The sequence below is a fragment of the Peromyscus eremicus genome, chromosome X (assembly GCF_949786415.1).
Source record: "Peromyscus eremicus chromosome X, PerEre_H2_v1, whole genome shotgun sequence".
Lineage (NCBI taxonomy): Eukaryota > Metazoa > Chordata > Mammalia > Rodentia > Cricetidae > Peromyscus > Peromyscus eremicus.
In genome coordinates, this window is record NC_081439.1 from 2,926,901 (window position 1) to 2,953,738 (window position 26,838).

Genomic DNA, 26,838 nt, shown 5'->3' on the forward strand with positions numbered 1-26,838 from the left:
CCGTAAAGCTTCACTCAGTCTAATCCTTACGAGTATGAGCTTGGATTTCCCATATGCCCCAAAGAAAGGAAATTGAATTATCTTGTCGCCTCAGAAGAGCTTCCTTTTTCTTTTTGGCCTTGAGTCTCTCAATAGTTGTATGCCAGACTCATAAGATTTTCCTGCATAAACTGTCAAATGGGACGTGCGATTTGCTAATATGGATCATTTGCATGTTCTTGTCTATCCTTGAGTCTTCTGTTTAAAGAATTTGTAGCTTCATGATAAAAAGTAATTTTGGTGGTAAACACCTGCTAACTCATTACAATATTTCCAAAGGAGGAAAATGGGAATAGTTAGATGTTATGGTTCTCTTCAAAATATTTTCTTTACAGGCCTTTCAGTTTCCCAGTTTTAATTTGTCTAGAAAAGCCTTTGTAGGTAGAAGATTGATAATGGAGGTAATTTCAACTGATAGATTCCTTATTGCATATGTTTATTCTCCTTGTAGTAAAATGAGGCATGACTGTCATTGCAAGCCCTCCCATTTGGGGGGTGGGATTTGCTCCAGAGAATTTGAGTACCATTGACAGGCAGTATACATGGTTTGCATATATGTAAAGCCAAGCACAAAGCCCCTCAGATTACTTAAATTTAAACCACTTCATTGTTCAGGTGCAGTTATTACTTTGTGTCTTGAGACAGGGTCTTGCTCTGCAGTCCTGGCTGGCCTCAAAGTGGAGACCCTTCTGCCTTAGCTTCTGGAGCACATAGTGTACCACACATGGCTTTTAAGAAGCATTTCAAGTTCCAGAACAACCAGAGAACACAGAGAAACCGTGCCTAGAAAAACAAACAAATAAACAAAAAGCATTTTATTTGAGACTAGATAAGACTTAGCCGGCTAAGAAGTGTTCAGTGTTGGTGAAGGCTCTGTGTTCTAGTTTTTGGCTCTGCTTCTCATAAGCCTTTTTTTTTTCCTGAAAGGTGCTGGTGCTACTTCAAGACTACACACATACATTTATTGCTTTATGAAGTAAGTTCTGAGAAATGTCTTTAGTTGTTTTGTAAAGATCATAAATTCCTTTACATAAAGCAAGTAGATCTTGCCAATTATGATACTGTACATAGAAGTTTGCACTATACTATGTAGCCAGTGGTTTGTTTACAACAGCCTTGCCACACATGTGAGTAATGCATTGTGGTAAACTGAAGACTGGAAGGAATTTTTGCCTTTCATCATTTTTGATACATTCTTATAGGTTGATTCCTAATCCTGTTTTGGTCCTTCAGATTTCAGTGAACCATTTATCACTTGGAAATTAAGGTTGTTCTTAGATTTCTAATATATTGTCAGTATCAAGTCAGAATATTAGAAGGCAAATTTCTTTTAATTCATTTAGTGTTTGTGTGACACCAATGGGAAACAAGGCAGGGTATGTTAGTGTCTTAAGAAACAGAATGAGCCTAAACAAAAACAGTAATTCTGAATTTTAAGTATTTGAATTCAAGTCCTAGTGGTTGTAGTATTAAGGCAACTCCACGTAGTTAAAAGGGAGGTTTATTTTGTGGGGTAACTTACAAGTAAAGGGATAGTTTACACGATCTGGGAAAGGTGTAGTGCAGTTCAGCAGTGTTCTCTGGAGAACTCTGCTCAATCTACCTCCAGTGTCCAGGATCCAGGAACCAAGAGAGCCAGCCCATCCGGATCTCGGTCTTAAGGGCTCCTGTCTCAGGCCCGCCTTGTAGGTGTGATAGTTACCGAAGCCTCAGTGGGAGTAGTATGTCCAGGTCAAAGCTGGAACAGCTACCCACTACAAAGTCGCAGGCTTCTTATTTATCTACTGTAGGGTCTTGGGCAAATGCTCCCACTTCCTTTTTACTTTGTTATTTTCTGTGTTTGGGTGTTTTGCCTGCATATATGTCTGTGTACCACATGTGTGTCTGGTGGCTGCATAGGCCAGAAGAGGGGGTCAGAGTCTCTGGAAGTGAAATTACAGACTGTTGTGAGCTGCCATGTGGGTGCTGGGAATCAAACCCGGGGCCTGGAAGAGCAACCAGTGCTCTTAATTCAACAGCACTTCTCCTTCACTTCTAAAAAGCCTTAGTTTCTTCAGTTGAACAAGGGATAGACTAGTTATAGTAGTCTTTTGTTTCAGTCTGCTTTGGGGATCAAGTAGAACCTCTTCATGTGTGAAGTCTCTTTCTAAACAGAAAGCTGTAAAAAGCATCAGTTTTCATTAGGATTAATGATGCAGTCCTTGTCAGCAGCAGCCATCTGTTTGTTGTGGCTGTCACTGTCAAAAGCAAGATGTGAAAATGGCCCAAGGGTATTTCAATTATATACACCTTGACTTTCAATCACACCTCAAGTTTTTGTTGTTTTTGTTTTGATAGTCAAGCTGACATGATTCAAATTATGAGCTGTCTCCTGGAAACCATTGAAATAGAGGACCAGAAGGGATAGTGGGATCATATTAGCTAGTCTTTCTCTTCAAAGACGAAAGCTTAGGAAGTCTAACTGACTTACAGAGGTAGCAAGGGCTGCTTCAAGGCAAGGCCACCACTAAGGCGCTAGTTGCTTCTGTTCTTAGTTGAAACCCTGATTTTTGTAGTTAATAGTTTTGGTTTTGTTTAAGATACCATTGCTCGGGGGCTAGAGAGATGGCTCAGCGGTTAAGAGCACTGACTGCTCTTCCAGAGGTCCTGAGTTCAATTCCTAGCAACCACATGGTGGCTCACAACCATCTGTAATGAGATCTGGTGCCCTCTTCTGGCCTACAGTCACATATGCTGTATACATAATAAATAAATAAAAAAAACTTAAAAAAAAAAGATGCCATTGCTCTAGCTCAGGCTTGACTTAAACTCATGGTCCTCTTACCTCACCATCCCAGCATCCCAAGTGTTAGGATTTATAGGCATGCACAGGACTTATACAGTTTTGGTCATGGACCCCCAAAAAAATTCATTGGTGTTGAAATGTTAGGGTTCTCTTCTTCCTTTCTACTTCATAGCCCTTCTCCCGTTCTGATAACAGTACGTCTTTCTCTCATTATCCTAGAAACCGTAGGTGGGCCCACTGTAATCATGAGGGTCTTTAAAAGTGGTCTGTGCTTTCACAGCCCTTCTAAGTATAAGTACTGCCGAGAATCTTGAATTGCTTTGACTTACCTCTAGTTAATGCCTCATTGATGTCCTTCCTTTAAGAGATAAGATTACATCTGTTTTCTGTGATAGCTATAATGAAATGAAAGAAAGCTTATACGAGTCAGGTGCTCTCTATATTGCCTTGTTTAATGTGCTAAAGGGTCAAGAAGTAGACAGCAAATCCTTTTATGGATGAGGAAACAGTACAGAGTAGTTAGCTTCCACAAGGTTGTGCTACTAGTAACCAATGACCCTGAGGTTTTATTGCACAAAAATGAGGACAGTTCTAAGGTGTGTTATTTGCACTTCTGCCAAGGCATGCTCATAATTTATAAGGTCTAAAACTGTGTTTTACAAAGTGTCTCACATTTCATTTTGAAAGTTGAAGATAAACATGTATATAATTGAAACAGTATGACTCTAACACACTTATAAGAGAGGACAAAATAAGATTAATTCCAGCAAAATCTTGATCCTATTTTGTAATCTCTTACTTGTCTACATGTATATATTACAGTTTCCCATAGCTATAATCTCAGTGGTCTGCTCCTTTAATTTTACATTGTGTATTTTCTTGTGTTATTAGGTGTCATTGTAATTATTATCATAGGTAGCCTATAGGTTGTTTCTGAGTTTTATATTGTTAAAATAATGGCTGAACAAACAGCTTCTGTCTGGGATAAACCATTTGGCAAAGGAAAGAGGGTGTCAGGTTCAATTCAAATCAGGAAACTCAGAAGTTAAACTAATAATTTCACCAGCTACCTGGAGGGGATAAGATAATTAGAGGCAGAAAATAAAAATATAATTAAGTGATAACCTAGAGTATGGTGGCATACATCAGTAATATTGACACTTGGGATGATAAAACAGGAGGATGGTGAGTTTGAGGCAAGTCTGAGCTACATAGAAAACTTGTCTCAAATAAGAGTAGGGCCAGCAAGATGGCTTAGCAATGAAGGTGCTTGCCATGCAAGCCTGGAGACTTGAAGTCGAGCCCTGGAACCCACGTAAGGTAAAAGGAGAGAACAGACTCCACAAGGTTAATCCTCTGACCTCTACACATACACAACATATGTTCACATACACATACACCAATAATAATAAATAAAATGGAAGTATTGGGGCCTGGGAGATGGCTCTTCAGTAAAACGATTGCTCTGCAAACATGATCTGATTTTGATCTCCAGTATCTACATACAAGCTGGATGTGGTGACACATACCTATGATCCCAATGTTGGAGAGGCAATGTTAAGAGGAATGTTCCCTGGAGCTTGCTAGCCAGTCAGCCTAGCTGAGTCTTCAAGCTCCCACATTCAGTGAAAGGCCGTGCCTGAAGAGATGAGATGGAAAGGGACTGAGGAAAACACTAAATATTGACCTCTGGCCTCTGCATATATGTTCAAATGTGCAAACACACACACCTATGAACAGGTACACATGCACAAGTAACAAACAAAAATAAGCTGCCTAGTCGGTTTTCGTTTTGAGGCAAGGTCTCAGTGTGTTACCCCAGGCTGGCTTCAAGTTCCTGGGCTTAGACGATGCTTCTACCTCAGCTGTTTGCTCAGTAACCTGGAATACAGGTGCTCACACCACACCTGGTACAGGCTGGTTGGTCTTGAATGCAGATTAAGACCTTGAAATAGGGCTCTGTCAACAGCTCTGACAGAGCCCTATTTTTTGCTGTGTTTTTGGAAATGATCTAGTGTCTCATACTGCTAGGCAAGCCCTCAATCATTAAACTACACCCTCAGTATAAATCCTTCTACAAAGCACATAATAATTATTTGGGAGCTGATCTAAAACCTCTGGCCCCAAGTTCCAAGGACTGCTAGCAAAATGTTGAGTGCTGGGGTGATGGAGATAGGCAGATCCCTGGAACTCATTGACGAGACAGCCTAGCTGAATTGGAGAAGTAGAGGTTCAGTGAGAGACCCTTTCTTAAAAATACAGTGGAAAACAGCTGAGGAGAATAGCTGGCATTGAATTTTGTTCCATATGCTCACACACAGACATGTATACACACATACACTAAAAAGAGAAAGAGAATACCGGGAACTTAAAAATCATAAAAAATGACAGAAGTTTAAAATCAAGGTACTGATTGATCATCTGGTGAGGGAAGCATGCTTTCTTTCTTTCTTTGTCCTTAGTTGGCACCCTGTCTCTTTAATCCCCACAGTGCCAACAGGTTCCAGGAATACGGATAGCATTAGTGATGACAGTCCTAATGGCCTAGTCACCTCATAAGGATCCACTTCTGAATTCTATTTTCATTTAAGTCAGTTTAGAGGGACACAGCTTTGAAATGGTATCAGATGATTATTAGAGTCTCTGTTATTTAAAAAGTTTTTAATCAGCTTTTTTGTTATATTATTGTTGTGTATGGGCCCCATCTCAGAATGCAATTTTCTGCATTTTAACAACATCCTTAAGGGCATCATGTGCATATTAAGTTTGAATAGCATATTTATAGGTGGTTCTTAGGAAACATTTTAATTATTTGGTTTAGGAATTTGAACCTAGGCTCTGGATGGACTCCAACAACATTTTAGTTTTGAATTATTACATAATTGCCTTTTTACAGACCTTTCTTGCTATCTAGACTTGGCTGGCTTGGAACTTGCTGTGTAGCTTAAGCAGATCTCAAAGTCATCCTCCCGCCTTAGCCACTCACATGCTGGGTTATAGATGTGTCCTTGCCTGCCTTTTAATGTGACTATAATAAATAGTTAATATCATAAAAACTTAATATGAGCAATCTTTAGAATTAGGCATAGTTGGAACAGTAAAAATTTAGAAGCAGTTTTCTAAAATGTTTTAAGAAAGTTACTTAGAAGACTTAATTTGGAATTCATACTGGTAGTCTGGCACTGTTTGCTTTACTGGAACATGTCACTTAAAAGAGCAGACTCAGCAGTCGAATTAGCTTAACAAGTAATACTTAGGGTATTGTTATTGTTTTCCCTGTGTTGATTGTGGGTCAGGAGGGGACCTAGCTCACCAAGAATGCAGTGTGGACACTGGATGAAGTAAAATTTGAAAATCCTTTATAAATTTTCAGATATGTAATCAACCTAAGGGGTTTGCATGGTTTTAAGGCAAACGGGTATATGGGGCCAAATCTAGTATGTGCTTGGAAGCAGTTGTGCATGGATATTCCGTTACAAAGATAGAAATTCCCAGGTACCAATAATAAAGATAGGAAGCTTTTTATAGGTGTACATACATAGTTGATAAAACTATAATATGCCTTGATTTTTTTTTTCTTTAAAACTGAGTAATTGAGGTGGCCATGTTGGTCCTTCACTGTCCAGAGTTCTGACTTGGTATCTAATAACTTAAAAAGTGAGAGAGATCAGTTTGAACTTGAGAACTGAGAGCTGTAGGAAATGGTCCTACTGTATCACATATGTAGATATGTATGTAGATGAACCTGAGGAGAAAGTGGAACACAAGATAGAGCAGCTCTTCTCTTATTCAACATAAAAAGAAAGGTCTCTTGTATACTTCCATGTTCATATCGTGTCCCCCATTCACTCCTAGTCGTGGTGACCTTTTCTTTTCCTTCCTTTCATTTCTTCCCCTCATCTACTTCCTTTGAAATTATTTGTCCCTGCCACCAGTGGTTGACCATGAACTCTTTTGTCTGTCCTTAATAATTGCTTTTCCTTTTGTTTTTATCATGGTGGGGTCAGCTCTTTCCAGCAGATGAGAAGGGAAGAAAAGATGAGTTTGGTTAGTTACCACATCCAGAAGTTTGCTCAAGATTTAGATCATTAAGTCCAAAATCACCCAGCAGGAAAAATAGTTCTCACTGAAGTAGAAAGAACTGGTGGCTGCCCCTGGGGTGGTTAGGGAGTTGTAATGATGATCAAGGATATGTGATAGGAATAGTAGGCAATGGAGTCTATTATAGATGGGGTATTGTATTGCAAAAGAGCATGGATGTTAACTGTTCTCACCACAAAGTGCTATTAGCTGTGTGAATGAAGTAAGGCATTTGGTAATTAGCTACAGTTAACCACTACACAGGATATGTACTTTAGAACATGGTGTTGTATATGATAACAGTTTTATCTGACAATTTAAAAAATTAAAAAAGACATACACATCAAGCCCTCCCCCCCCACCAGATAAGGTGTGCATGCTCTAAGCCTAAAGTGAGGAAGCCTGAGCTTTCTTGTGCTATTGACAGGAAGATGGATAATAATTATTTTCTCCAATTCTTTACCCCTTAGTTTTAGCTTTTTTGAGACAATCTTGGTTGTAATCATAATGGCCCAGGCTGGCCTTGAATTCTATGGTTTTTCTACCTCAGCCTCCTAAGTGTTGATGACACCACAGTGGACTTTATTCCTCATTTCAGGGAGTGTTGGCTATAAGCAGCAGGAATTGTTCCAAATTCTTGTCAGTTTTACGTGCATGTTATATTCCTAACTACATAGTTTAAACAGTATCTCTAGGGACACAACCTTGTTCCTCTTTGCAGCTTCAGGGTACATATACTGCTCCTAGTTCTTGAACTGTTTATCATGAGGCCCTCCCTGTACTGATGTATTTTGTCGTGCTGGAGAGTGAACCCCAGGGCCCTGTGCATGTCATACAAGGGCTTGCCCAGTCACTCACATTCTCAGCCTGAATTTGGGGACTTTAGTAGGCTTGCTCATTTCATCTTGCATCCCTAAGCCTTATTCTCTATGTCTCTGTTCTTTATTCCTCAGACCCCTGCCAGTGCAATCCAAGATAGGCACCCCCTACAGCTTTTCATATGCTAGTGTCTCCATGGAAGGCTTGCCAGGATCACACTATTATAGGCTTCTCTGGTTTTTACCTGTTGTACCTCTGGGGCAGTGCTCCATATGTGTGATAGTGGTACCAGTTATTCCTTCATTGACACAGAACTGAAGCAGGAAGAATCATGGTATGCCCATGCATAAGTATCAGAAAGCAAATTTTACTTCTCTGTTTTGTCTTTACAACATGGAGGGGTGTACAAATCACACACTAAGCAAACATGTTCATGGCGTCACATACTTGAATGATAAATCTGGGTAGATGTTCTGGACAGCTTGTTTGTGAATCATAGATTCCCCAATGCCAAGGAGTCCTAAGCTACTGGGAAAACTCACTTTATTAGCCCTTGTTTTATGATTTCTAGTATATAGAAATATGCATTACAATGCTGTTATAGGAGCAACCCCCTATGTAATGGTTTTTATGGTGGAAAGTCAAAATTAAGAGTCCTAGCAGGCAATTGAATTCTCTAGAAGGAAGGCTTGGGTGAGTTTGCTGTTTTTTGCTCTGCCAGCCTGAATTTATCGTTCTTAACAATCTTCTTTCCTTAGAGTGACTTGTGTAATTCAGAGGAATGGATGATGGATAAGTAAAGAGGTGTGGTAGAGGGGGAACCCAGGCTGGAAGCAGTGAAAAAGTGGGACCGTGGCTAATAATGTTTGACCAAACCGCCCTTTCTCTGTCTACAAATGAATGATTCACTTTGCTCCTTTTGTTATAATCGCCACAGTGTTTAGTTTCCAAGACTGTCTTGTGAGACACCCTTTTGCTAAAAGCCACATTTGAGTTAGAAGCCAATTCAGCATACCATGCATTCCATTTGAGAAAAATGTCAGGATCCTTCCTGCTATGAAAATGTCATGTGTGCTTAAAATGACGTTTGTCCCAAGCAGTAGTTTCAATGTGTTTTATAATGATTTGTTTTGAGTCTTCAAAGCAACTTTAATTCTCACTGTTTCATTTTCAAAACGACATCAACCATTAAATATCAGCTTTTAATTTTTAAATATCAAAACGTTTGAACTGCAGGTTTAGTGAATGTATAATGGAGAACAAAGGTGGTACTTTGGGTTTTTCTTTTTTTCTTTTTTCTTTTTACTATGACAGATAAACGTAAGGTAAATTTGTCATCTAAACCATGCTGAATGCACACTACAGTAATGTTTCATGTTCACCTTGATATGCCATGGATCTCTAGAACTTTCTCACCTTGGAAAATCAAGTATTTACTTTAAACAAAGCCCTTTCCCCCAGTCTCCTGGCAACAACATTCTACTTTGTTTTTAATGAGTGTATACTTTAGATTTCTCATTATAATGGGAGCCATGCGTATTTTTCTCTTTCTGACTCGCTTGTTTTAATTGGCATGATGTCCTCCACGTTCACATGTGTTATTGAAAATGTGTGTTGTGTTTGTGTTCATGAGCATGTACACACAACCATATTTTCTTCATTTGTGATGTTACTGTTGCTTTTTGTCAAATATTCCTCTGGAAGCTTTTCTTGGAAAGTAAAGCAGCCAAACCATAGAGAACATAGAAAAATCAAATTGAGTCACACATAAGAAATGGGATTTCCATGTGTTATATTTAATATCAGATTTTTACACTTGGATAATATGGAAGTCACTCAGCTGAAATTCTAGTATAAGTGGTTTAGGTTCACACTCCTCCTCTACTATACCTATCTCTCCACATGCCTAATGAACTCTTCTTAGAATTACATGAGCATGATTAATGGTGACATTTTCTTTTAAACTTGTCTGGGCTTCACTAGAATGTGTTGCAGGCAAATAGGGGACAAAGGGGCAGGGCAGGAATGTGGCTCTTGCAGCCAGGAAAGGATGGATGACCTATGAGCTCATTGGGGTTGGTCCTGGGTTTTCTTATTGGGTGCTGTGAGGTTTTCTCACAGATCTTCTATATGGATTTTAGTTCCAACTCAGAGAAGAGGTAGCCCTGCCTCCAGAGAAAGCATGTGGGTAATAGACTCTGTGATCTGGTTTTAAGTCTGAGAAGTGTTGTTACAATACCAAAGACAAGGTTTGTCTTCAAGGAACATATCCACTGGGGAAGAATCAGAATGATGTGGGGTTTCTCATTTCTTTCCTCACTTTATTGAATTTTTAAAGCAGATTGACTGGGCAGGTTCTTATAGCAACTGCGCTGGTCCCTGTTCTCCCAGGTGCTTCAGTGCCTGGCAAATAGAATCTGTGAGAGAAATCCCCCTCTCTCCCTCTCTGTCCTGCTTATGGTTGGGGATGCACATGTGGTGCTACAGAGTTACTAGAGGCCCACTTTTTCCTTGTGCCTTGCCACAGGGATGCCTCTGAGCTGGAATTGTGCTAGCGCTAGAGAATGCCTCCTTCCTGCCTGGACTGTCCTGCTATTCTCTCTCTTCTTTGATGTCCTCCTAGGATAACATGACAGGGCCTTCCCCAAGTCAGTGAGGGAGGAGGAAAGCTGCAAAATGTGCCTAGGGTTGACAGTTGCACCTAAAGGGCCTGGTTTTGGCTCAATGGAAAGAAAAGGTGATGTTGTCACAGCAAGAGCAACATTCTGTGGCAATCACACCTGATTTACTCCTGCCTCAGGTGACAATGAAGAGGAAATAAATGCTTTCCGTAAAGCCCTGCCAGCTGTTAGGCTAGTTAGCTGATGCTTATTCTTCAAGTCAGGTGAGAATCATGACCAATCATCCTCCAAAATGAGGGACATGGGAGGGAGCCATGGGCCCTGTTTACTGATGCCAGTGTATATTCCAGAAGAAAAGTTTCTTTGAGACAGTGTTTCACTGTGTAATCAATCTGGCTGGCTGTGAACTCCCAGCAATCTTCCTGCTTCAGTTCCCAAGTGCTGAGATTACAGGCATGAGCCACCATGCCCAGCCCAGAAGAAATGATTCAAAGAGACATTTATTTTTGTTTGAGGCTGGGTCTTACTTACTATGTAGCCTAGACTGGCCTCAGACTTGATTTCCGTGTGTTAGCCTCCTGAGTGTTGGGATTATAAGTGTATGCCATCTCTTCTGGTTTAAAGAGATATTTACCAAGTCCTTTGTGTTGTATTTTGTGTGTATGTCTTTATTTTTTGGTTTTTGGAACCGGGTTTCTCTGTGTAGCCTGGTTGTCCCGGAACATCCTCTGTAAACCAGGCTGGCCTGGAACTCAGATCCACCTTGTCTCTGCCTCCTGAGTGCTGGGATTAAAGGCGTACTGCCATGCCTGGCTATGTGCGTGTATCTTAAAATAAAATACAGGTGTATGGTTGTTCTTTCCCCTAACATGGTAAATCGTTAAAGAATTTTATTAGTGTGAAGGTGCCCACCACCTCGGTAACTGCTATATATACTTGTTTTAACAAATGCCTGTTTATCTCACTGTGGCTTTCCCACCCTCCTGCATTATCTTATTACTGATCCTTATTTTGGCCCTTGCATCAGGGAAGAGACTAGCAATCAATTTAATGTTTTGCCAGGGTTCACATGAAGGGACTTCTTGCTTTTGCCATTTGCAGGTTTTCTTCATGTATGCTAAGACATGTAAGGAGAAACTGTGCTGTCATAGTATTTTATAACATGCAAAAATCCCCCCTCGGTGCAATATAGCATTGTCCTAAAGCACAATTTACAATTCCATGGCAGTTCATCATGGCATTTGTTCATGTAGAACTAAGTGGTCTCCTTGCAATAGCAGATTACCTTGGTATTGTAAACATTAGGAAAATGGGGAGTTCTCGACAGTACATTTTATTTGTTACCGCTGCTTTCACTGGAGAAGCTTTCATTGCATCATTTGTTTTAATTGTCACACCTTTGCTGTGCCAGACTGCTTGAATGATAGAAAAGGAACCACAGGTGTGGGTAGATGAAGAACCTGCTCCCAGTCTCTGCTTAAAGGGAAAGTGGGAGTTCGAGATTTGGCTTTGTAGATACTTAGTATATATCTGAATGCTAGATGCTGTGAGTGCAATAGCTAACCTTAAGGATGGAGTCTTCCTTGGGAAGAGAAGAGGGTACTGGGATGGGTTAGGAAGGACTCCATAGAGCAAGGAAGCTGGTAGGTAGCCTCCGTGGTTACAGGAGTTTTTACTTTAACGTTTCTGTTTCTGGTGGAGCTTCTGCTTTGAGGCAGCTATACCCCATAATGTCTATAGACATTATTATAGGGATTATTCATAATGGGAGTCTTTATCTTTCACTCTAGTAAGCTGGCTATGATGATGGAAGGTTTGGTGAAGGCTTTACAGATGAAAAGCTAAGTTGGATCTGATTTTGTTGGACCTTACTTGACTGAAATTTTTAACAACTGGAAGGATCTGTATCTTGGATCATTTCCCATTCCTCCAATAGGGCATTATTTTTTCCTGTTGAAAGAATGGTACCCATGTACTTACTATGTGAAAAAAGTGATAAGTCATTTGAATAGGAAAGCTGTTGCTAATAAGGTTATAAGAAACAATGGTCAAACAAAACACGCGGAATAAGCTCTGGAATCTGAAGATTATTCCCTAAAAGCCAGGTGTCCCCCTTTTCATGGAAAAGCATGTGACCTCGAAGAATTGCATTCATTTTACTAATAGGGGTCAGGCTGCTGTTTAGACCACAGATAGACAAGAAAAGCCCTGCAGGATTTCTTGGGTATAGTTACTCATCCTCTCAAATGTTGCAAAATCCCAGAGGGAAAGGAAAAGCAGAAAGGGGAGCGGGTGGTTGGTGGTGGTTTAAAAGCTGGTGACTAACCAACTTGAGCTGACTAATATTGGTGCACTCATAATGAGTAACAGTAATGAATTTCAAGGGCTATAAGTAGAAGGGAGCTATTTAAAGGTTGCTTTTATAGAAAAAGGAGCCAAATTGTTGGTCACAAGAAAGGATTCTCTTTGGGGAACTTGAGAGTAATTCTTCAACCCTCCACAGCCAAGTTTAGTTTTGTTGAAATTTTTACAAGGCTAGAAATTATGATCCTTCTGCCTCAGTCTTATGAATGAATCATAGCCTGTACCACCATGCCCAACTTCCACTTCATTTTTAAAAACTGGTTTTATGTACAGGTATTTTGCTTACATGTATACCTGTATATCACGTGCATGCCTGGTACACTTGTAGGCCAGAAAGAGATGTTAGATTTCCTGGAACTGGACTTAGAGATGTTTGTGAGCCACCATGTGGGTGCTTAGAATACAAAAACCTGGGTCCTTTGGAAAAGCTGATTCATGTCTTCAATCCCCAGTTCATTTAAAAATACTATAATGGCTTAATCTGTAAAATAAAGAGATGAACACTTTACCATTTATTAAAGTTTACATCTTTGGAAATAGGTAGATGGGCAGCATGAACGTTTTCATTTTGATTTGGACCCCACTAAGTGGCTGAATTATTTTTAAGAATTATTTTGAGCAGTAGAAATCTTTTTTTTTTTGGGGGGGGGGGGAACTGGAGAGGTGTTGTTCATCCTGAGAGACTTGTAAACAAGGTGGAAAGAGGCTGCTTGCTGCCTTTCAGGGATTGGCTGTCTGAATGCAGAAGGGTTTTGAAGACTTTAGGAAGACAGGAAGTTCTCATGTTGATAAACATTAAAAGGAATGAGTTTCTTCAGATTGTACAAAGGATGGTAGCACAAAGGAACGGCTTAATGTGTTGAGTGACTGGATTGGTAAACCTCATCATAGTGTTCTGGCATGCTAATGAAGCTTGAATCCTGAAATAAGACATTTCTAGGGAATAAAGCAGAAACTTATTTTGTATAGTCAATGAAACCATAGAGTATTATATAAAGAACTGTGCCTATTTAACGTGCCAAGAATAAGCTAGAGAAAAAAACATTTCTATTGGGATGGACGAGGCCTTTGGTCACTGAAGAAAATAGAGTGCCATCTAGTGGAGTCATTTCACTCATGTGCACTGCCCCGAGTTCTCAGGAGATTTACAGTCGTTGTTTTGCTTTCTTTTGTTTTGAAACAGAGTCTCACTGTGTAGCCCTTGCCTGGAATTTCCTCTGTAGCCTAGACTGGTCTTAAACCTGCAATGGTCTTCTGTAATTAAGGCATGTATCACTACACCTCCACATGATTTAGGCTCTAAATTTTAATTTATTTTTATTTTATATACATTGGTGTTTTCCCTGCATGAATATCTGTGTGAAGGTTTCAGAACCCCTGGAACTTGAGTTACAAACAGTTGTGCTGCCATGTGGGTGATGGGAATTGAACCCAGGTACTCTGGAAGAAGCAGCCAGTGCTCTTAACCTGTGCCCTTAGGTTCTTAATATGAAATAATTTATTTTTTCTTTTGTATTGTTCATTTTTAAAGATTGTTTATTTTGAACTGATTTTACATTTGCAGAAGAGTTAAAGAAATAGTAGAGAATTTCTAGCTTCCTCAGTTAGCCATGGTATACACACTTATCACAAGCAAGAAATAAACATGGTATGGTACAAAAGTTCCAATTTCCAGACTCAATTTAGACTCATGAATTTTTCCACATTGGTTCATTTTCTGTTCCAGGATCCCATCCAGGATCTCACAGTGTTTTTATTCATGCCTCCTTAGGCTCCAAAATCTGAAACAGTTCTTCATCAGTTCAAAGGCTGCTTATTAAAAATACTTCTTGGGATTATGACTGTTGTAAAATTCTCTTGAAAATAGCCAAAACTTAGAAAAAATGCAAAGGTGTAGCAATGAGGCAAGACTTCTGACCTAAAAATATTTATCCTGTTTGTACACATATGAGAAATGATTTATGTTTGCAATGGGTTTTCTAAGTTTTACTTGTCTTGAAAAGTTAAGTCACTCATGTTTCACAATTTTATCATGTTACTTAAAAAGGAAATTGAACCTTGGGGGAACTTTCACATGTTGCCTTTTGGTCACTGGCCTCATGTACAATGGCAGGTAAAAAAGGGAAGACATCTCAAAGCAATTGTAAAGTAAACCTCAGTTGGCCAACAGTTTTTGTTCTGGTGGTAACCAAAATTGGAAGATAAAAGAAATATGCTAAAATGACACAGCCTAATGCATAAAATAGTTTCTTTTTTCAAATTAGATTTATTCTTTTTTTTTATTATGTGTGAGTGTTTTGTCTGCATGTAGGTGTATCGCTTGCATACCTAGTGCCTGTGGAGTCAGAAGAGGGTATCAGATCCCCTGGGACTAGAGCTATAAATGGTTGTAAGCCATTGTATGGCACTGGGAATTGACCCCAGGTCCTCTGGAAGAGCAGACAGTGCTCTTGACCACTGAGCCATCTCTCCAGCCCCCAAATATATTTTGAAAATACCAAGGTGTGTGTTTCAGATATTTAAAATAATTGTGACATTTAAACATACACATTGGTCTGGTTAGTAAATAGTTTTTACCATCTATTCTAATTGTTCTAAACTTTACTAAAGCATGTATTTAAACATATTTCCATACAATTTTTATTAAACGTTAGAAATAAATTTTGGTCGGGGGTCATTTTAGTGTTTTGTGGCTTCATTCTTCACAATCCCACATTTTCTAAGACTGTTTAAGTCTCCACTGGAGATATTGACCATAGTGAATGCTCATATATCTGAAAGCTATGAAAAGGCCTGGTGTTTCCTGAGGATATACTGATTTCCTTTATTGTTGTTCCTCACCCACCTTCCCAAAATAATATCCACTAAAGGTAGTGGAGCTGTATGAAATGAAACTGCCTCCCAGATAAAGAATGACTCAGGAACGGCTTGGGCCAGCAAGGACAACTTTGGAAAGCTTGCCATCAGTTAATGACTGTTAGGAGAAGGAAGGATGTTTCCTCGTCCAAGATGCCAACAGGCCTGGAGCTATGGTCAGCCCATGAAGCAGCCAAGCTGTGGGGGCAGAGTGTTTTTGGCAGTTCTCATGCCTCCTTTCTCCGAATGTTTTTCTTGACTAGGAAAATACAAATGTGTTGTCCTTTCAGACCTGTTTTTCTTTAGTACATTTTTAATTTGTCTTAACCTATACACTAAGTAAGGACAGAAAACAGTAGGGATGAATAGTTAGTCCTCTCTGGAAACACCCTCACAGATAGGCCCAGATGTACGTCCTAAGTGAGTTTTAAGTTCAGCCAAGTCAAAAATGAAGATGATCACAGCTACCCAACACTAGGACTCTCAACCCTGCCTTTTCTCTCTGTCACTGTCTCTCTCATGTCTTTGTTACCCAAGCAATCCACTAGGTTAAGTTTCTTGCCACCTGCTCTTATCTTAGTTGGTGTTTGTGACTGTTAACTATTATTGCTGTCAGCTAAGATGGACGCTCACTGAAGCCTTGAGGTCATTCTGAAACCTCAGGTCTCACTGAAGACCAGGGTCTTTCTGTAGGCTTTTGCATAAGTACCTCTTTTGCTGTTGTTCCTCATACCATGGTTGACCCTGCCAATGCCTCTAATCACACAAAAGTAAACTTACAAAAACTACAAGTTATAAAAATGACCTCTTAGAACACAGGAAGCAAGCATATTTTAGGACTGCATGAAAGGCAGGCATCCAAATGAATCCATTTACACAATACACTAGGTCATAGTACATCTTCTGAGCTGTAAGAACCTTCCAAGGAAATGAGAGAAATAATCTGCCTGTTGTGCTTTATCCTGGTCGAATTTTAACAGTTTGAGTTTGGAGTCTTGGGAAGATAATTTTAACACTAATGCTCCATAGGGATATGACTATATTTCACAAACCTCCATTTTATTTTGATACTTTGAGTTTATCATTAAGCACTTCAATAACATTTTGACTTCCTTTATATATTTCTCCTCTTCCATTAAGTAGAAAATTTTAATAGTTCTTCGTGTGGCTGCCTATTATTAAAAATGGGTTCATGTTTTTCTAGGATAAGCTTTTTGAAATGGTGTTAATTTAGACGTTTTAGGGACAGTGTTGAGGGCCAAAGACATGAGGTAGATTAAGAAAATGAGTTTGTTTCTCCTCTAGAAGTTTAAAAGGTGAAGTTTGGTGTCTTAATGTAATGTCCCCTAATTAACTTTCCTTTGACTCACAATGGGGGCATTTCAGTAACCTTTGCTTGCAGTAATCAGGAACATCATAGAAAACAGCTGTTAGGTGAGGTAACTGCTTCCTCGACTACTGGTTTTGGTGGGCTTTTTGGACATTTTTATTCCATAAGACAGTAGGTCACTTCATCGCTGTTCTTAGTAAATGTTACATACTCTATGGCTAAGCTCCCACCTGTTAAAGGGTTCATATGTGGAGGAGAGAGAGATAAGAAATTTTGAGATAGAAAGAAAGCAGAAAGGAGAAAGACAAAAACACAGGTTAGCTTTGGGAGGAGCTGTATCAAAATCCACCGGCCCCTTCTGTCTCTTCAAAAGGGCATATATATATATATATATATATATATGTAACAATGCTAAGGGGCAGAGCAAAAGACACCCCTCTTGCCAGATCAAAGCATACTGCACAGCCAAGTGCAGACCCTTCCAAACACCTGGTAACCATGCCCATTGCCCAATTATCCCCTTATGCAGCTATGCTGTGTAAAGCAACCTCAGAATATCGGGTCCTTAGTAAGTTCACACTATGAACCCTCTGTGGGTCTCTACATTTCCCCAAACATGTAATAGTACACTTAAAATTTCTGGGATGAATTCATGTAGTATTTAGTAAATCTAATGTTTATTTTCTAAATTGTAGATTGATCTAATTAAAAGTAATGTTTTTGTATAAGTACTATAAATCTGTTTTTCTTGTAGACAAAGTACCTCTGCTTTTAAAATAGACTGCTTTTGGCTATATTTGGTTTTCATGACCATTCTTCCACTGTAATGTGAGAATGTTCTAGAACAGGATGTTTGGTTTGGCAGCTTGGTTGTAATTTGCATATATCATAAACATGAGTTGCTCATCAATACAAAATGATTCTGTAAATCCTCAGACTCCTTTTGTCTACATTTTGCATTCTTTAGGGTAGGCTGAGCAAGGCTGTTGTTGACAAGCTCTGGGTTGTCATCTGTAGTGTGAAGCCATCACATTGATGGTATACTCATTTTAAGTGATCATTGCAATCACATACTCAGCAAGAGAGTTCCATCATGTAGCTAGACTCATGCTAAGACACACTTTGCTAATAGCCGGAGAGGTTTGTAATGGACTGTCCTGTTTTGGGTAAACAAAGTATCTAGAAAAACTTCTTTTGAACTTGGATTATTGTGTGTAATTTAAAAACCCACTCCTTCTCATGAGCTACATATTTGAAGATAACCATGTTTGGTAATAAAATACCTGGCTTACAGGAGGTACCAGTGATTCCTAGCTAGCTATATCCATCCCTGCCTGCTTCTTGATAAACAGATGAAGAAATTGAGTCCTGAAAGGTTTCAGCATCCTTGAAGTTACCCAGGAAATTAAGTAGCACAAAGCAGCCTGAGAAAAGGTCAAGATGATACTTCTACTTGATTGACACTATCTCAAAGATCTAGTGCTGCTGAGCCATATGTTATGGATCAGAGCAAATTAACCAGCCACTTTCAGATTTCCTTTTTGAAATCTCAGTTATAGATGTATTCAAACTTCCTGTGAAATCACAGTTCACAGAAGTGATCTCTAAGCTGCTTTTCATTTACTGGCTGAATGATGGGGGTTTCCGTGGAGCAGAGCTTGTATTCTTCAAGTTCTGAAGTGATCCTCCTTTGCTGGTGTTCCCCAAGTACCTGAGCTTCTGCAAGGTCTAGGTGACTGGGACCAGGTGAAATATCATTTTGGGTAGCTCCTTCCTTCTTACTTGACACTTGAGGGTCACAGCATAAGACGCCTGGCTAGAAAGCTCCCTTGTACCAAGTTCTTGCTGTAATGGGCAAAGAACTTCCAGTTCAGAAAACAGGATAGATGACAGATGTTTCCTTGGACGCCAGAAACATGTTTTCATGGGATTTCACTGGTTAGTATTTCTTATGTGGTAGACTCTGACAAGTGCTCTCTACATTTCATTCCTTCCTTGACATTGGGAGAAAAAGATGCTTGACCTTGCTTAGAAATAAGGCCATAGCTAAATACAAGGGATTGAAGGTATGTCCCAAGGTCACATAACTAGAAAACATATGTTTTTAACCAACCTCTATCAAGAAAAATCATCTGAAAATGGGCATTGTGGTTGATATGTCTTATTTGCATATCAGTATGAATTACTTTCTTTCAGAGCATCTAGTTTTCTTTGTAAGACAGGTATCATTAAGTTAACTAGAATGTCCTCAAACTTCTGGGCTCAATGGCTCCTACCTCCTTAACTGCCCCAGTAGTTGAGATTGTATAGGTGTGAATCTTATGCTTGACAAAGTTGATTCTTAATGTTGCAGAATTTTTGTATAATTGTATGATTGCATGTACATTAAAATATATATGGACCCTGTTACACAATTTGGGGATACAGCAGTGAGCATGCACAAAAATTTGTCTTTTACCAAATTCTGAGATTAAAAAATGAAGAGCTTTATGTATGTGCATTTCATTTTTTAACTATTGAGGCTTTAAAATGGGGACCAAGATTAATCATTGTCATTTTTCCCATTGAAAAAACTGAAATATATTGGGTACTTTAGATTTTCTTAGTCAGTTTACAGTGTCTAAGAGAATGGCAGCCAATTTATGATTAATGATTTTCAAGGGGAGAGATTACATCAAGTCATTGTAACAGTTGCTCCTTTAGGGGCCTTAATACCTGTAGTGGTGATAAATTACTTTTGCCCCAGCAGTGTTAACTGGAGCAAATGCAGTTTTAAAGCTAAATGTGTGGAAAAGGAAAACACTTCCTTTTGTAATGCTAGGGGTGGGACCAAGAGCCTGGTAGATGCTGGGCTACCACTGAGTACAACTCCAGCTCTCATTTCCCCCACTAAGCCAGTTTTTTCAATCTGTCATTCTATGTTTTAAATCAAAATAAGCTGTATTAGAAGTTAAGGAAGGATGATGAACAAATAGCTCAGGTGAGTGTTCACAGACCTCTTTGGTGTTAGTATAATAGAATCCAGTACCAAACTGGTAATCCTGTTTAACAAGTTTGTTTGTAGATTTTCCTTTCTCAGACTGATGGAAGTCACCCCAGATTGCAGTATGCTTTAGAAACTTCCAGGAATTCCTCTTTGAGTGGTTGCCTCAGCCACCTTGTGGGTGACTTTATATTATATTTCTTTCAGAAATTTCTGTTTTTCATAGGGATTGTGTACCAAGTTTTGTTTATCTGTCAGTAGCTGTGGTTAACAAAGCTGGACTTCTTGGTTTTTTGTTTGTCTGTTTTGTTTTGAGGCAGGGTCTCATGTAGCTCAGGTTGGCCTCATTTTCTCTGTAGCAGAAACTATTCCTAATCTCCATCTCCCGAGTCCCTGAGCCACCACACCTATCTTTGGATTGTTGGTTGTACTGTAATTGGTTTATTACTGCAGACTGGAGTCTTGTTTTCTTAAAGCCTTCTATGTGGTAATTTACTATATATAAATCTTTAATGGCAGCCACTTGTCCCTCAAGTTTCAGATTCCATGATGGGTTTATTCCTTGAAAGTGTAGGCAAACATTAGAAAGTCAAAATGTTTTCCACTGTGAGAATACCAGTTGCTGAGAGCCCTTCTAGAGGGATAACTTGTTATACCTGGGTAGAAATTGTCCATTAGAAGTGTTAATTATATTAGGCTTTAGCTGAAAAAGAGGTGCAACTTTCATCATGTCTTGTCTTTGCTCTTCCTGTGTTTAAGGAGAGAACTGTTAAGAGCCACTTTTGTTTGGACTGTTATGCTGGTGGCTGGGCCTTGTTTTGGGGACTTCTTAGTTCCAACGTTATCGCCTCAGCAGTATCTGGGCCATCATTGGTCTTGGTCTTAGAACCTTGTCCATGCCTCGAATCATTAATTACTTTTCTACATTGTCATTGTTTTTGGTTTAGCTCCTTATTTTACCACTTCAAGGTTCTCCTCTCAGATTGTAACAGAATGATTCTCTACTTGATCCCTAAAAAGAAGCGCATATGTGTCCCTTATTTCTCTCTTTTTTTTTAAAGATTTATTTATTATGTATACAATGTTCCGCCTGCATGTATGTCGACAGGCCAGAAGAGGGCACCAGATCTCATTACAGATGGTTATGAGCCACCATGTGGTTGCTGGGGATTGAACTCGGGACCTCTGGAAGAGCAGTCACTGCTCTTAACCTCTGAGCCATCTCTCCAGCCCGTGTCCCTTATTTCTCAAAGTGACTTCTTGGTGGGTTCACTGTGGGTTCAACACCACTGTGTTGGTGGTGGTCAGCTAAGTCTTTGGCAGATTTATTGTATTGGTAATTTATTTGCACTCTACATTTCTCCTTAATAGCTAACACTCATTTTTGTTTAGTTTTCTGTGTAGTAGTTTGATGGATATATTGACTAAAGTTTAAATTCTGTGGTAATAGCATTCCCTCTCCCCAGCATATCTCCTTGTATTTAATAGCTGTCAAATCAGTGTTTACTTTTATTTAGTAAATAAATAAAGGATAAAGTATAAAGGATGCTGTGATGAGACCCTGGGACTTGGGCTCAATTTCATTTTTACCTCAACAAGGTATGCAGCCCTGGACCAGTCACTTCCTGTAGCTAGACCACAGTCATCTGTGAAGTAAGGGTATAGGCCAGAAGGTTTATGAGGTTGCTTTCAACCTTATGAGTCTTTATGTGTATCTTACTAAGAGACAGTAGCCAGTCAGTTGGATACCATGATTTTATTTCAAAACCTCAGCTGACTCTGTACAAGTCCCTACCTTGGGTGGGAATGGCTGGCCCATGGCTTTCCTGAGGAAGTTATGCCAGAATCCCGAGTCACCTCCATTTGGACAGCTGAGAGCAGTGCTTTTCAAACTTCTTCTATAACAGCTGAATTCACTTCAAAGGAACACACAATTAAATAAATTCTGTGGTATGTATAGACAAAAGCTATGTTAATGGCTAGAGAACTGGTGCATGGAAGATGGAATAATTACAGGAGAGTCCCAGAAGATGGTTCAGAATGTTTTTCCGATTTGAGAAGTTGTAGAGAGAATTAATTTCTTGGCCTTCTTGGCCAGTTTATTCTTAGACCTGGTGCCAGTCTTGTCCTTAACCTCCAGCCACACAGATCCTAGTTTGTAGAGAGCCGTCCACCGCCGCGCCGCAGAGATGGCGCCAGCATCCGGCTTCTGCCTTCCTGATGGCAGGTGCTCCTTATTTGGCTAAGGCTAGGATCTGGCTTGCTTCTGCGCACCTGGACCTAATCTGGCTTGCTTGCGTATGTCTGACCCTATCGGCATTGTCTACGTGGCACTACGGGGTTGATTGCCCAGTGGTTATAAAGGGCGTGGGCTGGCTTCCCGAGGGAGTGAGTGAGTGAGAGAGAGAGAGAGAGAGAGAGAGAGAGAGAGAGAGAGAGAGAGGGAGAGAGAGAGGGAGAGAGAGAGGGAGAGAAAGAGAGAAGAAGAAGAAGAAGAAGAAGATGGCTTTTCCCGGGGTCAGAAGATTGTTCAAGGTTCCTGAATAAACTGCTTGGAGAAGAGCCTGGGGTTGCGTCTTCCTTGCTGGTCGAGGCAGACGCAGCACTAGTTCACTTCATTGAATATCTCAATACTCTGTAAAGATTTGACTGGCTATGGTAATAATCACAGTAGTGTGTCAGTCCTCTTCAACCCCCCCCCCCCAACTATCTGATTGGTATTAAAAGACTGGAGACTTTTCTGTGATAATTAAGATACCAGGTCAGGAGGTCTTTTTTTTTGTCAGAAGTTTAAATGCCAAAGTTTAATTTAATTTAATTTAAATTTTTTTATTAAGAAATTTTCTGTTCATTTTACGTACCAACCACAGATCCCCCCTCTCTTCCTGTTCCCCTATGTTCTCATCCCCCATCCCTTGACCTCCATTACCCCCCTCACCTCCAGTTTGCTCATGCAGATCTCATCTATTTCTCCGTTGCTGGGCGATCCATGCATCCCTCCTAGGGTCCAGGAGGGTTTTTTTTTTTTTTTAAATTCATATGGATCTTGTGACTCTTTCTTACAGTTTCATCTGATGAATAGCGTTCCAGTTAGTTTTCTTATCACAGTGACTGAATATCTAACAAACAACTTCAGGGAAGAAAGGTTCATTTTGGCTCATTATTTCAGAGGTTTTAGTGTGTAGTTTGATGGGGGAGACATATATAGCACAGCAGATTAGTTTGTGACATGGCATCCAGGAAGCAGAGTAGAACAACAAAATGAAGGGCCAGAGCAAGATACTGTGCACAGGACATAAGGCCAGTGTTATACTTCCTTTAACCAAGTCCCACCTTGCCCTATCCTATCACCTTCCAATAGTCTATTTCAATTTTAAATCCATTAATGAGTTAAATCACTGGATCAATTACAAAGTCCCCCAGAGCTGTGCTTTGTTTCGCAATTCAGTCAACGCAGTTAGTAATCAAAATTAACCACTACAAATAGTTAGCATGAATAATTGTAGCTCTGAGTAGGTTCATGGTTAAAAGCCTTTCAAAGGGGGATCTCCAGATCTTCATGTGAAAACATTTAAGGAAGCAAGAACCCCTATTAGGCAGTTGCTTCTAAAGAGAGAGGGAAAATATTCCAATTTATTTTATGAGGACTGCATTAACCTGACTCTGGTGGTTTAAAAGAACACACTTCTGAAGACCAATACTTTTCATGAACATTAAAAAAAATCATAAAGCAGTCTTAGTCAAATATATGTGTTCATAGCATTCCATTTTTAGTATCTAGAGATCTGTAATGATAATCCTTTTTGTTCTTGGGATTAATAGGTTGTGGGGTTTTTATTGTGTTTAGTTACCCCCCCCCCCTCTGTGTGTGTTTGTGTGTGTGTGTGTGTGTTTTGAAATCATTTTTGTCAGGTTTTTTAACCGCTGTGTGTATATTGTCAAAGAATCAGTTTTTGGTTGTATTGACTTTCCTCCCAAATTTTCTGCTTTCTGTTTCATTGCTCTCAGCTCTTAGTCATTATTTATTATTTGATTATTTCCTTCCTTTTAGCTTTAACTATATTTTGCTTCTAGTTTCCTCAAGTAGAAGCTTGGGTTGTTGATTAGGGGGCCTTCCTTTGTTTCAAATGGAAGGATTTAATGCTATAAATTCCTCTATATGCATGCACAATTTTTGCTGCATCATATTTTGATGATTCAATTCAAAATTGTTTATTTTTTGACCCATAGGTTAGAATTATGTTTAATTTCCCAAGTAATTGGACATTTTCCTTTTGCCTTTCTGATCTTGATTTTCAGTTTAAGTTAATCATGAACAGAAGACATACTTCATTAGTTTAATTCTTTTGAATTTATTTAAGGCTTCTTCAGAGCATCTTTGTCTTGATAAGGATTTTGTTTTCCTTTTAAAGAATACATATTTTGTTTTTGTTGGTTTGAGTGTTTTATACATAATTAGGCTCAATTAATTAGTAGTTTCCTATTTCTGTATATTACTGAGAATAGTTGTTGAATAAGTTGACTTGTTCAAATAGAATTGTACAATAGAAAACTATCAATTGTTTGCCTCATCTAGTTTTCAACTTGATTTTCTTTGGGATTATTCTAGATGAATTTCATTCAACTTTTGAGATTACTCCGCATAAGGTTGATTCTATTTTTTGAAATTGTGTGTTTATATAGTCTGTGAAATACATATTTTCAGCCAATATGTTGTTAGCTTTTCCTCCCATGAACTGCATAGTATCTTTTCTTCTCATTTCTTTTATTTCTTTACTGTTCAAATGAGCTAACATTTAGATCTATCCCCAGGTTTTGTTTATTTGATAAGTTCTCAAATTTCTAACAGTTCTTTATATCTTTTTTACTTTTTTAATTAGCCATTTTGGCATTGGCATGTATTATCTTTTCATGCTGAGTAATACTGACTCTATCTGGGATATTTTGAGTATTATATTATGATACTAGATCTTATTTAAATGCTGTGGAGAATTGTGTTCGGGTTAGCCCACAGTTGACAGGGTTAGGCAAAATGAGCAATTACCATTTTACCTTCAGTAAGCTGTGGTCTCAGTGTCATCCTTTGCCAGTACCATTTGTGTGTCTGCTCCAGATGGCCAATCTGGAGCCTCAGCACTTTTGCTGCCAATTCTTTGGTAGGTTATTTCTGATGAGATCTACATGTCTTAAGCCTGAGAGGTAAGCCTGTGAGTTTATTAACAATTAGGAGGGATGTTGTTTCCTAAGCTCCTCCTCCTGAATGATTTTTTTTTTTGAGATCCTTCCAGTTTGGGCTTTTTTTTTCATCATTTGGCCAGAAAACTTGGACTTTAGTTACTGTCTTCTGCCGTGAACTGCACAACAGTGTCTAAGTTTTTGCAGCCAAATGACTGAACAACAAACCACAATGGGATTCAACCCCACCTTCTTTGAACCACAGCTTTGCTGAACCCAGAGGAAGGTTTTTTTCAGCTTTGCAGACATCTCTTGATGCTGGCTGCCATCTACACCCCTGGGATAGTTGGGGATGGTGGCCTGAGACAGCAGGGGGAAGGAGAGAAATGGAGGCTATAAGTATCAGTAATTTTCTTTCATGGTTAGAGCCAGAGAGCTGTGGGCATCCTGTTTCTCTCTCTGCCAACAACTAGTACCTGGCAACAGTAAATTAAGCCTGGACTTGGGCACAATTTTGCTGGTATTTTAAGTTCTGGTTGTCTTTCCTTGGCTGCCTGCTACTATTGACTTTGCAGAGTCCTCATGTAACTGCTCCAGGTTTTATAATTGTGAACCCTGGTTAAGACAGGGGACAGGGGCTGGAGAGATGGCTCAGAGGTTAAGAGCACTGGCTGTTCTTCCAGAGGTCCTGAGTTCAATTCCCAGCAACCACATGGTGGCTCACAACCATCTAGTATGAGATCTGGCTCCCTCTTCTGGCCTGCAGGGATAACATGCAGGCAGAACATTGTATACCTAATAAATAAATAAATAAATCTTTAAAAAAAAAAAAAGACAGGGGACAGAATGTGCTGACTCTTATTTCATGTCTGATTGCGAATTTGACAATGGTGTGAGACTAAACTATGGGAACATGACTGTAGCTTTCTCAAGCTTTATATCTTTGCTTGAAAAGTCATTTCTATAATCTACATTAAAAAATTTTGAGGAAGACGTGGGTACTACCATCACTGAACAGTCCTAGGTCCATCAGCCCATGAAACAAAACCTTAAAATCCTCACTGGAATGGAGACGTTTGTGAATTTTTTTTTTTTAAAAAATATCATTTACCTGTTCATTAAAACAAAGGTGCTAGGAATGTAGCTCAGTGAAAGCAAACATTTCAAAAAAGCCTTTTGCTCCATCCCAGGCAAACACACACACACCCTTTCTTCTGTTCTAATGCCTCATTGAGGATTGAACCACTGAACTATATGCCCGCCCTTATTTTTTTACTTTTTATTTTAAGACACAATCCTCCTCGTTCTGTAGCCCAGGCAAGGCAGCCTTTGCACTTAGAATCTTTCTGCTCTAGCCTTCCAAGTAGCTGGAATTATAAGCATGCACCATCAGGCCCAGACAAACTCAAGAATTTCTGAAGTCTTTCTATTCCAGCTTAGTAACATGAAGATGGTATTTTTGTGAATCTACTCAAGCAGATTCACTCTCTGCCAAATGAACAGGTACCTCTTTCATGAGGAGAGCTTTGCTGTATATAAATTGTAGAGTCATGTTTGGGATTTGGAGTTTTAAATATGCTTATAATTTGTGTAGAAGTGATTGTTTTGATCATAGCTAAAAATAGTTTCATGGGGATCTGGGAACAAGCTTCTCTGAAAATCTAAAGTAAAATGGAAATGCCTCCCTTAGTGAATGGTGAAATGGTTTAAGGTATTCCCAGGGTGGTGAAGGATATTCAAAGACCTGTTGTTCCTGAGGGGTTAGGGGCAGGAAGCCCTGCCATGG